This window comes from Falco punctatus (genome assembly GCF_963210335.1).
Source record: "Falco punctatus genome assembly, contig: scaffold_236, whole genome shotgun sequence".
Lineage (NCBI taxonomy): Eukaryota > Metazoa > Chordata > Aves > Falconiformes > Falconidae > Falco > Falco punctatus.
Window position 1 is genome coordinate 41,606 of NW_027660227.1, and position 14,673 is coordinate 56,278.

The 14,673-nt window shown below is 43.7% G+C and overlaps 1 long non-coding RNA gene across 1 annotated transcript; it reads left to right on the top strand.

Annotated features, from left to right (window-relative positions):
• The first annotated feature begins 427 nt into the window (after positions 1-427).
• LOC308057512 lies at positions 428-6,681 on the top strand. The gene is made up of 3 exons (XR_013925310.1): positions 428-984; positions 2,938-3,151; positions 5,328-6,681. It is a non-coding gene; the product is annotated as an uncharacterized lncRNA (long non-coding RNA).
• The last annotated feature ends 7,992 nt before the right edge of the window (positions 6,682-14,673 follow it).

The window sequence follows — 14,673 nt, forward strand, 5'->3', positions numbered from 1 at the left end:
TACCCTCCTGACTTCTTGGCCACCCTGAACTTACTTGTGTGGGTTGTGGCAAAGTGAGAAAGAGAAGTTGTTGACACTGTTCAGCCCTAGCTAAAAATCTGGTGTGTTATCAACACTGTTTTGGTCAGAAATCTAACACGCAGCCCTGTGTGGGCTGCTGTGAAGAAAATAAACTGCATCCCAGCCAGACCCAGGACACCAGAGAATCCAAAATTACAGTTCTTTGACCTGTAGGAGAAGGATTCTCGGTACTGAAGAGAGCTAAACCCCTGGTATTAAACAGGGAATGCACGTAAGCGTATAGCTATATGTCTGTAGCTGTAAGATTTCTGTCACTTTGCGTGCAGTTTAGGGAACAGTTATTTCAACTATTTGCTTAATATCTTGCGGAAAAATTAGCCTTCCAGTAGACATTAATAGCACACAATAATTGTTTCAGTCTTGAGCTATATCTAGCAAAGTTACTATACCAGATTTTAGTTTAATTCAGTTCTGCAATTAATTTTTCAAAGCAACTGTAGGTATTATTCATAATGCAAAGTAAGCATTTCAGTACTGAAATATATTTCTTGTTTTCTAGACCTGCAGCAACAACCAGGAGTGAAAGGAACGAGGTACTGTAAAACTAGTTTCTTGATAAACAGTCTCTATCAGCTTTTAATCACTTAGGTGGGAGCAGTGTTTATGTAGTGATCAACCAGATGTACAAATTGCTGCTGGTATGCAGCTTGATTGTATTTGAGACAAATCTGTGGGCTGTGAAGGAGAGAATGAATCATTCCTGCATTTGTAATGGTCTGTAATACTGGACAGTGGAATTACAGAAAGTACTGTATTTTTTGTAGGTCAGCATACCAGTGGAAGTAACTGATGACCCTGGTTTAACTCACTCATCTGACCCAACTTCAGAGGATGCCCGGTTACAAGCTTCAACCTACAAGGAGACTATGCTGCTGTTGGAAGAGCTTAGTGTGGTTCATATGGGTATGTTTTCAAGTCTCTGCCTTCAGCTGTTACAAGTTCCCCTTAAAACATGATTTCTTTGTATGCACTCCAAAGTATTTTAATTTCATATTTTGATATAGTATCTCTTTGTGACTAGAGATCCCCCTCAAAAGCTGTGAAACTGTCACCTAACCTGAGATGTTGCCTGCATTGCCAGCCGATGTGCCTTACGTTATCATTGGTTCTCTGTCTAGTCAGAGCTGGAGAAGCAGTTTCTTGCAAAGTACAGTTCAGCTCCTTCTAATGCGGTCATCAAAAGTCAGCAAGAGCTTTTTCTTCTTTATATCCCCCTGATGTGGTTTAAGCCCAGCCACACCTGAACACCTAAGCACCACACAGCCACTCACTTGTTCCACCCCAGTGGGGTGGGGGAGAGCATCGGAAAGGGAAAAGTGAGAAAACTCATGGGTCGGCATGAAAACAGTTTAATAGCAAAAGCCACGCACGCAAGCAAAGCAAAGCAAGGAATTCATCCAGCACGTCCCATGGGCAGGCGGGTGTTCAGCCATCTCCAGGACAGCAGGGCTCCGTCACGCATAACAAATACTTGGGAAGACAAAGTGCCATCACTCTGGATGTCCCTCCCTTCCTTCGTCCTCCCCCAGCTTTATATGCTGAGCATGATGCCGCGTGGCATGGCACATCCCTTGGGTCAGCTGGGGTCAGCTGTCCCAGCTGTGTCCTGGCCCGGCTCCTTGCGTACCCCCAGCCTGCTGGCTGGTGGGGTGGGGTGAGGAGCAGAAAAGGCCTTGGCTCTGTGTGAGCGCTGCTGGGCCATAAGGAACACATCCCCGTGCTACCAACCCTGTTTGCGGCACAGCTGTAAAACATGGCCCCGTACCAGCGACTGTGAAGAAAATTAACACTATCCCAGCCACAGCCAGCACACCCCTCAACAGCTAATGACAAAGAGTACAGCAAAATAATGGCTTTGCTTAAAAATAATAAGTACATATATATAACAAATTTCAACTGTCATAAGGTGCTTGCATATATGCACAAGGCATTATATAAACATAAGCATCACTTACTAGGGCTCTTAAACTATGCTAAAATTTCATTAGGCAAGTGTTAACCTTGGCCGAAGGCCAAACTCCCCGCCCAGTGCTGCCACTGCCCCTCATTTACAAAACGGGGCGAAAAAGCTTGTGGGTCAGTGTGAAGGCAGGGCTGTCACTTCCCAGTGATTGTCAGTGGCAAAACAGACTCCACCGATTAAAATACATTTGGATAGTGAGAAACAAAGACCCCAAACCTGAGAAGGACACGTCGGCACCCCCCCTGCTCAAGCTCTGCTGCGCTCCTTCCCCGCCACCTCCCCAGGCAGCACGGGGAGGCTGCGGTCTGCAATCAGGACGTAGCAGTTTCTCTCTGCTGCTCCTTCCTCGTCCCTTGTCCCTGCTCCAGTGTGAGTCCTCCCCCAGGCTGCAGTCCTTTGGGGAAAATCTCCTCCAGCCTGGGCCCTCCATGGGTCGCAGGTCCTTCGGGAAGGATCCGCCTGCTCTGGCACGGGGTCCTGCGCAGCACTGCGCTGTGGGTATCTGCTCCAGCATGGTTCTCTCAGGGGCTGCAGGGGAATCTCTGCTCTGGCACCTGGAGCAGCACCTCTCCCTCCTCCTTCGCTGACCTGGGTGTTCGTTTGCGGGGCTGGTTTTCACATGCTTTTCCCCTTCTCTGCCTGTGTGGTGGTTTCGCCCTTTCCTACGTTTGTTTTTCCTGAGGAGCTGCCAGCACGGCTGAGAGGCTCAGCTGTGCCCTGCGGTGGGTCCATCGAAACCGTCCATGTCCAGCACGGGACGACCCCTGGCTCCTTCTCACAGGGACCTTCCCGCTACCGAGACCTGCCACCTGCACCTAATGCAGCAAAGCATTGAACAGCTTGTACATTGGGCAGTATTTGTGCAGCTTTGTGTCTTTTCTGTCTCAAAGCAGGTTCTGCTACTTTGTTGAAAATGCAAAACATACTTCTTGAATATGAACAGAGAATAGAACGTCAGAAAAATCAGTATAAAGCGCTCTCAAGAGAAGTAAGGAAATTGGAAGATGAAAGGGAGGAGTCACAGTTCAGAGCGGAGAAGACTCAAGATTTGAAATCCGTATTGGCTCACCAAGAAGCAGAATGGAAAAGTGATATCCAAAGCCTTAAGTATGTAAATTGTGGTCTGATAATGTATTATCTTGTCAGTGGTTTTGTTCCGAAAGACACTGATGGCGCAGGCAACAGGATGAGAAGTTTCCAGTCTTTTGGGTTTGGGTTTTTTGAATCCCGTGGGCCAGTTATGCCCAGATAATATATGCCCAGTAGATAATGGGAGAGGGGAAAAACGTCCGGATACCAGCTCCATGTACAGTCTTCTGGATGTTGTTCTAACTTTGTTTTCTAGCAAGAAAAGAGCAAGAGAGTGTGTATGGGGAAATCAGATTTATAAGAGAGATTTGAGAGATGGTTGGGTGGTGGTTTTTTTTTTTCATTTTGTCCTTGCGGCTTCAGTGGGCCTATAATACTAGGGTTTCTGGTAACTCCACCCAGTGCAAGTCAAACCAGAGCTTAGAGCATTTGTTTGCTTACCTGTTTGTTTGTTGGAAAGGTCAAGTTTGGGATTGCCCCTTTCCCCACACTCCTGAGCTAGACCCGGAGGTGTGAGGTTTCTCATCGCTGTTGACATCACGTCAGACAGGGGTGGCCAGCAGGCACCGTAGGCAGTTCAGCAAGGACAACTGCAGAGCCCTGGCCTGGGAGGGGAGATCTCCTTGTGGTGATCCCCGGTGGGACGGCGTGGCTGGGGAGCGGCCCAGGCAGAGAGCGAGCTCAGCAGGAGCCACCGTGAGCTGGCAGCTGGGGCGGCCCGCAGCGGCCTGGGCTGTATGGAGGGCAGCAGTGCCAGGGCCCTGGGGGCAGTGAGTGCCCACCCCTCCGCAGGGCTTGCTGAGCTGTGTCTCGAGCCCGGGGCCCGGTGTTTGGCCGCCCAGCCCAGGAGATCTTGCCCAGTCCGTGTGAGGTCGGCAGGGAGATGCCGGGCTGGCCCGGGGGCAGGAGCACCAGCCCTGTGAGGGGAGGCTGCGGGAGCTGGGCCTGGGGGAGTTGGGCCTCCCAGCACGGGGGAGGGGGGTACGAGGAAGAGAGGCCGGTCCCAGCTTGGCCTGGGTTTGACTTCAGCAGGTGTTCAAAATCCTCAAACATCTGTCAAGTATAAAGAAGTAGTATTTTCATTCTAAGTGAATTCTCCAAGCAGCGTTAAATTTATACTTTCAAAAGTTACACTTTTTGCGAAATTACACTAGAAATTACATGTAAAGCTTTCTCCTTGCAATATGCGCCATTCAAATACAAATGTTTCTGTCAGTCTTTCAAGTGATTTTAGTGGTGGTTGATTCTTGTTTTGCGGAATTTCTAAAGCAGGCTTTCAATTGGCAGTTCTTCCCTTAGGTTGACACTTGATTTTTTTTAATTTTTTTTTTTTTGTCCACTATTGTGAGTATATGGGAAAAAATAGTCAAAATAATGATCAAACACAAAGCTGCTTTCTTGTTTGGGTACCGTGGGCACACCATGGTCCGTTTTCTACCATGTCAGTGCTCATTGCTGATTGTTTCAGTTGGTAAAGAAGCTGACCTTCCATAAGGCTTTCCTTGTAAGTCAGCTTCAAAATGAAATTGCTGTAGTTTCTCCCAGAGGTAGATCCAACTGAGGTTTAAAACTGTTTTTAATCGTAGTCAGCTTAAACCCCATGCATTTCTGAATCTGGTTTTGAACACTGACATCCTTCTTGAGTAAACAGAAGCTGCTTGTTCTGCCTGTGGGCAGCAGTTGTTTTAGACTTACAGAAGGCTGCTGAAAAATTGTCGGGTCTGCCATAGGTAAGTGGCGTGCTGATTCACCAATATTACTTCTGGTCACTGAATCCGTAATATGTAGGCAATGCTCAGTATACTAAGAAAATGTATACTAACCATAGTAAAAGTTTACGATGCTTTGATCTGATGAGACAACAAACTCCTTTTTCAACAAAACGGCTGTAATATGAAGATGGGTTTTTTTAATTTTATTATTATAGTGTGCACACTGGTGTGTGTTTCCCTATACAAACTTACAAATAACGGATAAATCACTCAAAGTTTTTTTTCTCTATCTTGTACAACTGATACCATGCCCAACGGAATGAAGTTAGAATTCTTTAAAAAGTTGAAAAGTACAGTAAAAATATGAACTCTGAAAACATTTAACATTTTTTATGGTTTGAGTTGTCTCTGCAAGTTCATCATGTGGAATATCTACTTTTATATCAGTGCTTTTGTTTCTCAAATCCTCCGTTAAATCCCAGATGTTCTTTGAAACAACAAGAAGAAAAGAGGCTCAGAGTAGAAGTGCTGTGTGAGAAAATGAGAGAAGACCTCCGAAGGAAAGAAGATCAATATTGTAAAGAGATGGAGGAGAAACAGAAACTTGAGTTACACTCTAGGAATTTAGAAATGGAGTTAAGAACACTGAGAAAGCTCTTGAAACAGGTATATTAAATAATGAATTAAAGTCTTTGTCTTATTTTCTGCTTCTTTTCAATTGTATTCCAGTATGCCTAGAGAAGGAGGCGCTTTGTTCACGGAAGAGGCGTTGGATAACAATTGTCAGATTTTGAGAACAGTAGAGTACAGTTGGTTCACAATTGGGCTGTTCTTTTTTTTTTTTTTTTTTGCTTTGCAGTTTATTATTCCTTTTTTCTTTTTTCAAAATTGAGGTTTCATTTGTGTTTCAGGCAAAGCCTTACCTTTTTTTGAACTACTACAAAACATCCTGTATTTCGCCTTCTTAAATTTTCATAAGAAAATTTAAATTTATTTATTTATAGGTGGATTATCATAACGGTGGGGAATCAAAAATGTTTTCAAGTATGCAGGGGAGAATGGGAAGATGTATTGCTAGCTCTGTTTTTTCTTCAGATGCAAGCAGTTTTATTGTATTACTGTAGGTTGAAGAGGAACGTGATGAAACACAGAGACAGCTCTCTCAGGAAAAGAGGGCCAGAGCCCTTCAAGAAGGAATTTTGAACAACCACCTTGGGAGACAAATGGAACTAGAAGAAGGGACAAGAAGATCTATAGGAAAAAAATCAGAGGTAAGCAGATTTTTTTTTCTAATAAATTAAATTTCACCATGTTTGTTTTAAAGTCATAATAAATCTTACATAACTTTTTCTGTTCTTGGTGGTTTATTTACTGTTTACCAGTGTAACTTATCTGGGTAAATACCTTTCTTGTTTTCTCTTATGTCTAAAAGTTCTGGAAAGCAGCATCACTCCTGTATGTACCTGAATTACTTGTGCAAGTAGGAAACTAATAGAAGACACTGTTTACACTGTTTCTTAACCTATCTGTTATTTGTCATTTCACAGACATTTCGTCATCACTTTTTAGGCTTTCTAGCAGTGAAACACCTAGCTACCTATGGCAAGGTTGACCAGGAAGAAAGTTGTTCGACAGTGTTTGTGTTTCCATTGCCTTTTTTTTTTTTTTTTTTAAATTAGTTATTCCCTTATTGAACTTACTTCAAGTATGCCTTTCTTTTCCACCTCCACATAACTAAAATTTTATGATCGAATATCAGCAATGAATTCAACTCTCTGTAAGAGTTAGAGTAACTGGAGGAGAAAAAGCAATCATAAGCACTGTATTAAAAAAGATCTTGGAAAGAATTTACTGAATTTCCTAAAGAATGTGCAGTGCTTGGAAGCCTTTTTGTTCTTGGCTGTGCTGCCCAATAAATGTAGGGTGAATGTGTTTTAAGTGGAAAAAAGTTATACATACAATAAAGAGGAAATATACAGGGCTATTGCATTCCGGGGGTGATTGAGTTTTATAGCTAACTTCCAGTAACACAAAAGGATAAGTGTTCAGAAGACATTTGAGAAGGAAAATACCCTTTCTGGCCTTGTGTTTACCAGATCTGTAGCACACCTAATTCAACCTTAAAGGCAGTATTATAAAGGCATGCACATACAAGAAAGCGCTGTCATTTTAAAAGCTTTGGTTGCTGGTTTAAGGGGGGAAAAAAACGTAACTGTATATTTGGGATGTTCATTTAGGTTTTAAGGATATGTTGCACTTCCGTTGTGTACGTACATTGTACATGTGCATGGGTTCACAGAGTAGCTTATTGCCTGAAACTTCATCTTTGAAGTCATGCTTTAGTACTAGAAATGTTAAAATGCAGTTTATTGCTGCAGGTTTTTTGTAGATTCATTTCCCAATTGGCTCTTTATTCATGTTCCCTGTCCTTCAGGAATCCAGCACTGACAGAGAACAGGATCTGTTGTACAAGAATCAGTTACTACAAGATGAGATTGCTATGCTAAGGCTAGAACTCACTCAAGTAAGACTTAGGCACCAGGAGGAAGAAGGAAAATATTTAAAGGAAAATGAGACCTTGAAAGAAAAAAATAAAGCTCTCAAAAAGGAACTTAAACTGAACAAGGAAGCGTTAAGATAAATGTTTTTTCAGTTCAACACGGAGCTGGACTTACTAAAGACAGAATCTGCAGTGCTGACTTCCAAACTTGAGCAGACAAACAAAAGCAAAGACAGACTAGAGACAGAAATTGAATCATTTCGTTCCTCCCTGAACGCTGCAGTTCAAGAACTTGAACTTCATTTGTCATCAAAAAGCAATGCTGAACGAAGATTTCACAGAGAACGTGATGAATGCCTTTGCTTGCAAGTCGAGCTCCATCGTGACCTCTCTGGCGTGCAAGAAACCAACAAGAGCTTGTCTCTGCAGCTGTGTAAAGCTAAAAGCAAAGCTAATAGGCTAGAAAATGAGCTTCACCAGTTGAAGCAAATGCTCAGAGAAAAAGCTTTGCTTTTAGAAATGGCAAAAAAGAATTAAGTCAAGGCCAGTGTCAGGCAAAGGAATGTGATCATGCTCGACAACTTGAGAAAGATCCAGTAAGCAAACTTGTAATAAAACAGGAGTCCTTGCAGGAGCGATTGGCCCAGCTCCAGAGTGAAAACCTTTTTACTCCATCAGCAATGGGAAGAGATGCAGAACAAGAGGATCATGAAAGAAAAAATAGTGGATTATGTGCAGCACTGTTTTAATGACATTTTCAGCAAACTTAGAGCTGATAGGGAAAAGCAAGTTTATCTAATAGAAGAGCGAAACAAGGATTTAAATGCCAAGTGCACTGATTTAAGGGAACAAGTCTTTAAATATGAGACTGACGTAGTAGAAAGACAGGTAAAGTATATGCGTAGAAAGAACAATTTAAAGTTTGTCCATTCTTGAAATTAGTTTGTTCCTACAATGTATCCGGTGTAAGTTATATGCATGGGACCAAAGAATACTGATTTGTTCTGGTTTGTTATGTTTCTCTCGGAATTGCGGAAAGTTTTGGCAACGGGGATATTAGTCCTCAGATCTAAGCAGAGAACAGAAAAAAGGTATCCAAGTCTAAGCTTTGATCAAGAAAGGTGATTCTTCTCTAGAACTTTTTTTCATCTATTTTCCTTAGTCCATGTTATGCCCTATAGAATAGTCTTTAAGTATTTGATGGTGTTGATGTAAGTATTGCACTGATGACATGAATGAGAGTGGTATAAAAGGAGGAACCATCCAATACACGAGGGCTGAGAAATGAAGGTACAGAGAAGTGAAGTGGTTGGGGATAGGTTTATATGAAGCTTCTATAGAGGGGAAAAAATAGGTTCTCTGTAAGCTGCTATCAAGATTGAAGAGTATTAGTAATGTCCAGCTGTTGATTTCTGTGTGTGTTTTGAGGGTTCTGAGGGGCCTGCCTGTTCCTCAAAGTTCATGTCAGACGGTGACCTTAAGCTTTCTCTTTTATGATGTGTAGCCACACTCCAGCAGTACTGTCAATCATTGTAAACTGTGACTTGCTTTGTATTCTTACTACCAAAATAATGGGTTCCTTTTGAAGATCATGTGAGAGAGTGTGTGTGTGTATATGGATATAGCTATATATATATATGAGCTATGCAGATTTTTGTAAACCTAATCTATCAGTACTTCTAAAACGAGCTGAGTAAGAAGACTACAAGAGGATGTGATTCAACATACCCTTAAAGTGTATCTCAAAGGAGCTTTCAGATATTTGTATTCATTTAATTGTATTTGTATAGTGAAGAAACAGAAGAAAGAACAATCTAACACAAAGTCCTGCCTTCAGTCACCAGAGTAATATTTGCAGTCAAACTGTGGCTCTTAGATCGCAACAGATTTCTTTGGGTTTTGTTAGGAAAAAAATACCTGATTTCAGTGTGTTCCTGTGTATTGTTCAAGGAAGAACAATACCTGAGCCTTTTTTATGTGTTAGGAAACAGAAATCCTCGTGAACAGCTGCTGATAGTCAAAGGTTCTCAGCTGAGAAAGATGACGAGAGGTCATCATCCATGCAGATGCCTGCTGCTGGCAGGCAAAATTTCATACTTTTGGGTTCAATCTAGACAGGTCTAATTGTATAATAAAATAAGTTAAAGGCGTATTTCATGTTCTTAGAACTTTCTTCATGCTAATTTAACTGTTTTGTTAGGGCATGTTTGGACAACTGCAGCAGGAGCTTGCTGATGCACCTAAAAAGCAATCTATGCCAGAAGCTTCACTTGAAGTTACTACACGCTACCACAGTGACCTGGAGAGAGACAAGCTGCGCTTGCAAAAGGAGTTGGAAAGAAAGTTGAAAATTAAGGTACTTAATGTATTTAACTATATGAAGAAATCTGAGTGTAGCTGTTGAAAGTAGGAGCGAATGTTGTCCTTTTGCACCACCTTTTGCAGTGTTCTTACGAAAACTGAAGGATAGAGGGAACCAGAGGAGCTTTGCAGGAAAGCTGTAGGGTGATTTTGTGTGTGTGCGTGCATGTCATCTTATCCCCCAAAGTTGTAACCTCATCCTGTCGCTTCTAGAGTATTCCTTCTTCCCACCAGCTCCAGCTGCTGTTCTTGGTTATGGTTCCTAAGGTGTGTTTTACACTCCACATCAACCTTGGCCATAGGTCTTGGATGGGTGGAGGAGAGCTTAGGCCTGTTTCTGTGTAAGTTACTGCATTCTCCTGCGCTCTTGTCTTTTCTGGCCACCTTACTTTTTCTTCTGCCACTGTTGCTTTCACAGACGCAGAAGCAGAACATGCTGGCTCTGACATCCAAGGACTTGCACAGCACGTGGGAGGAGCACTTGAAGTCAAGATCCCACCTTGAAGAGCGCGTTGCTCAGCCGGACGAGGAGAAGGCTGAACTGTTGCAACAGGTGAGCCCAGAAAATTCTCCAGGCACCGGGCCAATACCCAGGAGAACCACATGCACCTTCTGGTCAGGTTCTTACATATCATTGCTTTCTGTTATCCCTGCCATTCAGGCTGCGAGTACCTTATCGTTTGGGGGTCACGGAGGAAGCAAATAAAAGCTAGATGGGTATCTTTGTGTAAGCTCTGGAGTGGCTCTGTTGGGAAGAGTTCCCAGTTTGGTTTGCTATCAGTTGAGCACATTGAGCAAGGCCACAGTTCCCAGTTCTTCCTTGGATTTTGTGTGGTCATCTTCTGACCCCTTGGTTTCTAGGCAGGTTTAAAATGCTTGATGTTTCCAGTGCGTGTATGGAGGAGCTGCTGTATGTTTTCAGCGTAGCGGGAGCTTAAAAGCCTTGCAGAAAAACATACTGAAGGAATGCTGGGTAAATGAACGAGTGCTTGGGAAACAAGCAGCGCCTGCCAGTTGCCAAGGGGCGGCCTTCCCCTTTTCTCCTTTTCTGTAGAGGGAAAATGGAAGAACAAAGTCAAAACAGCTGCCAGCTCTCCTCTGGTGTGGCTGAGAAAACACCAAGAGGAGGAAAACCAGCATGTGGCTAAGTAAATGCCCACACAGAAGAGGTGGAGGTAATGGCCGAGGGGAATAAAATGTTGAAGAACTCCAAAAGATCAGGTTCCTCCACAAGCCCCTGCCTGCTGGTTGGTGGAAGATCCCATGAAAGCTTTGGATGGATCGATGTTCTCCCATGAAGTGCATACCTACGTAATCCCTACTATGAGCAGAGGCACTGCCAAAAGTGTTCTCCAGCATCTTTTCCACCTGTTATGTCTAGAAGAGGATGGCCTTTGCTTCAGGCGAGGGCATCTGTTTCTTAGTTACATATTGGTCTGTTTGATGTGAAACCTGAAGGGATGGATGGAATAGCCTCGGGAATTCCGTCCCATGGCATTCTGTGGAACGTGGCTAACGGATAGAGACGTCCGGCAGCTTCTCTGTGGAGAGCGCTAGATGCACAGACTGTACGTAGGTATTTTTCCTGTGCTCTGCGTGTGTGATACATCTTTCTTTTCTCTTTTGAAAGTGCGAGAGTGAAAGAAAGGAAGTGAAGAAGCTGGTAGAGTTGAAACGCCCAGTTGAACTACGTCTGGCCCAAGAAATGAAAAGAAACCTTGATCTGCAGAAAGACTGTAAGAGGTACGGCTTTTTAGCGTGGTGAAGAGGTATCCCTGCGTAGAAGTCATGTTTTATTAAACTTTAGTGTAAAAATAGGTGTACCTAACTGTGAGCAGATGCCAGCCTCGTGTTAGTTCTTGCAAGGTACTTCTGTACACCAGCCCCTGGTTTTCAATAGCTGCCAAAACAACTGCAGATGCAGGTTGCCCTGCAGTTCTCCTGGGAAAAAGGGAGTCTTTCATTCCTCTTTTCAGGTGAATTCTGGACTCTCCAAGTGTATGTGGCACAGGAATACTGTTTTTTCCTGGTAATTCCTGGTGTGTCAAGTACATTAAAGATAAAGCAAGCTGTGTCTGTGCTGTTTACATGAGAGTATGTGAAAAAGTCCAGTTTTGTTTCTTTTTGCTTCATTGTTTTCATGACTAGTTTGCTGTGCAGGTTGAAGAGGCTGCTGAGCAGAGCTACGAAGGAACTAAGGGTGTATGAGGCGAGAGGGGGACTGTCCCAGCTTAATTTGCAGGGAGAAGTGAAGAAAATGGTCAATGAAATTGGCAGATTAAGAACAAAGGTGAGCTTTATTTTGTTTGGGTTATTGTGGTGGTTTTTCTTTTGTAACCTTTATTCTTTCTTTATACTTCTTTTCATGTTGTTGATTTTGACTACTTTTTTCTTGGCTGTATTTCTGAAATTATTTGGCTGGTTTTTGATGTTCCTTCTATGGTCACAGTAGTAGGCGACTGTAATACTGATGTAGCTCTTAGGGGTAAAGATGGAAGTGTTACATACACAGCAGTATCTGCGAGGGCGCATCAGGGGTAGGCTGTCCTGCAGAGGAAGGGCAAAGCAAGAGCCACAGCAAGGCTGGCAGGGTCTGTGACCACACAGGCCAGGGATCAGCCCCACAGGCCCTCACCAAGAAGAGCAGAAGAGTTCTGGGGACAGTTCTGGGGACAGTAAGCAGAGTGCACCAAGAGTGCAGATCACCAGGCCGGTCCATAGGGATGGGCAGGTCTGCAGTCCTACTGGGACGTCACGTCCATGGGTGAGGGCCAGGGCTGAGAGCAGTGAAGGCCCAGCACAGGCCTGGCTGCAGCTTGAGGCCGTGGCAGCATCGTCGGGCTCCGATGGATGCATTCCCTCTCGGAAGAGAGGGAAGTAACGCCACCATCACTCGGAACAACTCTGTGCAGTTGGCCTTGCCCAAGGTCACCCCCTGAAGCCTGTCTCGGGCACGAGTTGAGCAGGAGGCAGGTGGGGGTTTGCTTTTCGGAATGGTGTCTTTGCTTCCCAGGGCACGATGCAGTGTGAGGTGATGCGGAAAAAAACCCTGTAACTTGTTGCTTACTAGTAGCTGACTCGGTCCGTCTTTCCCTTGTCATGGAGACCCACAAATGCTTTTGAGGTTGCTCTGGCTGTTCGGTAGCATGTAACCTTTTAGCTGCTTCTCTGCTCATTACTGAGATAGCTGTGTTTCAAAGTTATGCTCCTTTTTAGAAGATATTATTGTAGAACGAGTCAACTGCCTTGACAGTGGCTCACTTGTAGTTCACAGGTTAGCAGCATATTTGTGTTCCTGTTGGAAGAGCTATTTTGAATGACAGGGAATGGAATTACGTTTGGGCAATTTTAAATAAGTGTAAAGTTTCTACGTATTTTAGAGACTTTCAAGTGTTGACTCTGGTGGTTTCCCCCTCTTTTTTAAAAATAAAAGATGATGGGATATCATGTTTTATGGTTAATAGGTATAGACGATGGATGTTTCTTGAGGGGGAAAGAAGGGGATAGAAGCTGTAGTTGACCATTGGGACCTATGGGAACTCTGATATTTCCTGGAAATCTTTTGAAAACAAACTGTAGCTTTGTCCTAAAGAGACTGTCTTCTGCCACCAGTGCTGTAAAAGCGGTGTTCTGAACCACTATTTCCAGATCTATTAGCGTAATGGAAGGAAAGGGTATCCGTTTCTTGTCTTGTCAGTTCTGTGACGAAGCTTTGACCGTGTGACAGCATGTGACAGTTCCTCTGAAGCATGATACATGGGTTTTTTTCTGATGAAACCAGAATGTGGCTGTGATGTAACTGGGTATGGGTGTGTTTGATTTCCTATGATCGTATGAACATCTCGCAGAAGAATAGCCCTAGTGCTTTTCAGCCTAGCCCTGCGGGTGTAATGCCGCTGGTTTGGTACCTCTTGGTCTGTGACCCACTGCAGAACTGAGGAAGGATGGGAACCTGAGGAATGCTGTCAGAAATGATGTGAAAGCTGTTCTTGTTTTAAAAGAAGAGCCTGGTTTCACTTTTGTTTTAACACTGAATCAGCAGATGATAAATAGTCTTGATGGCCAACTCCTTTACCAATTTTCACAGATTTGACTAATTTTAGATCCCTCTGAGTTCCCTGTTTTTTTCCCCTTTCCTGTCTACAGGTTGATGAACTTTCCCAGCAGCTGGAGGTAAAGTCTAAAAAAGGCATGCAGCTAGAAGCACAAAATCATGATTTGCGAGAGTTGTCCACCATGCGTGGGAGCCATGAAAAACTGGAAAGAGCAAAAGCCAGCTGAAAGAAGAGGTGGCTAATCTCAAACACCATATGGAGACTAACATGGTGGATCGCAGCCAAATAGAACAATACAAAAGAGAGGTGGAAGAGTGAGCTGAACAAGAAATAAGACAAAAACTGCAAGAAGTCAATCTGATTTTGCAGGTAAGTTAATTTCTTATGTGTGTCTGTTACAGACTTCTGTTTTGGTTGTCATTTTATAGGGGCGGGGGGTGGTGCCTGATTCCATGTGTTACGCTGTACTTCTGTTTTTCCTGAAGGGCAGTGGGAGAAGGGAATATGGTTGGGCAAGATGCTTTCATGTGCGTGCAGTGTGCCTGCAGGCCCTGAATCAAAAACTTGCCAAGGTAGATTTTCATTTTGCAGTTCTTGGAGGGGTATCACTGTCCACTGGTCTGTTCTCATTGTTTATCCTTGAATGGGTATTGCAACTTAGAGTTGTCACAGCCAGGCATACACATCTTCCTTAGTCATTGCACAAGGGGCAACGCTCAGAAAAGAAGTCACCAAAGCTGCAGGGTGGGGGCTGGGGGTGCGGCATCTCCATGATTTCTTTGAGGAATGCTATGCCCTGTCCTACAGAGATAGTGTTCCTTCATCAGTAGCTTTGATGAGTAATAGTGCTAAGATGGGAGTTCTTTCTGAATGAAAAGAATCATTTGGTGTGGTAGTTCCAGGGTTCTGCCC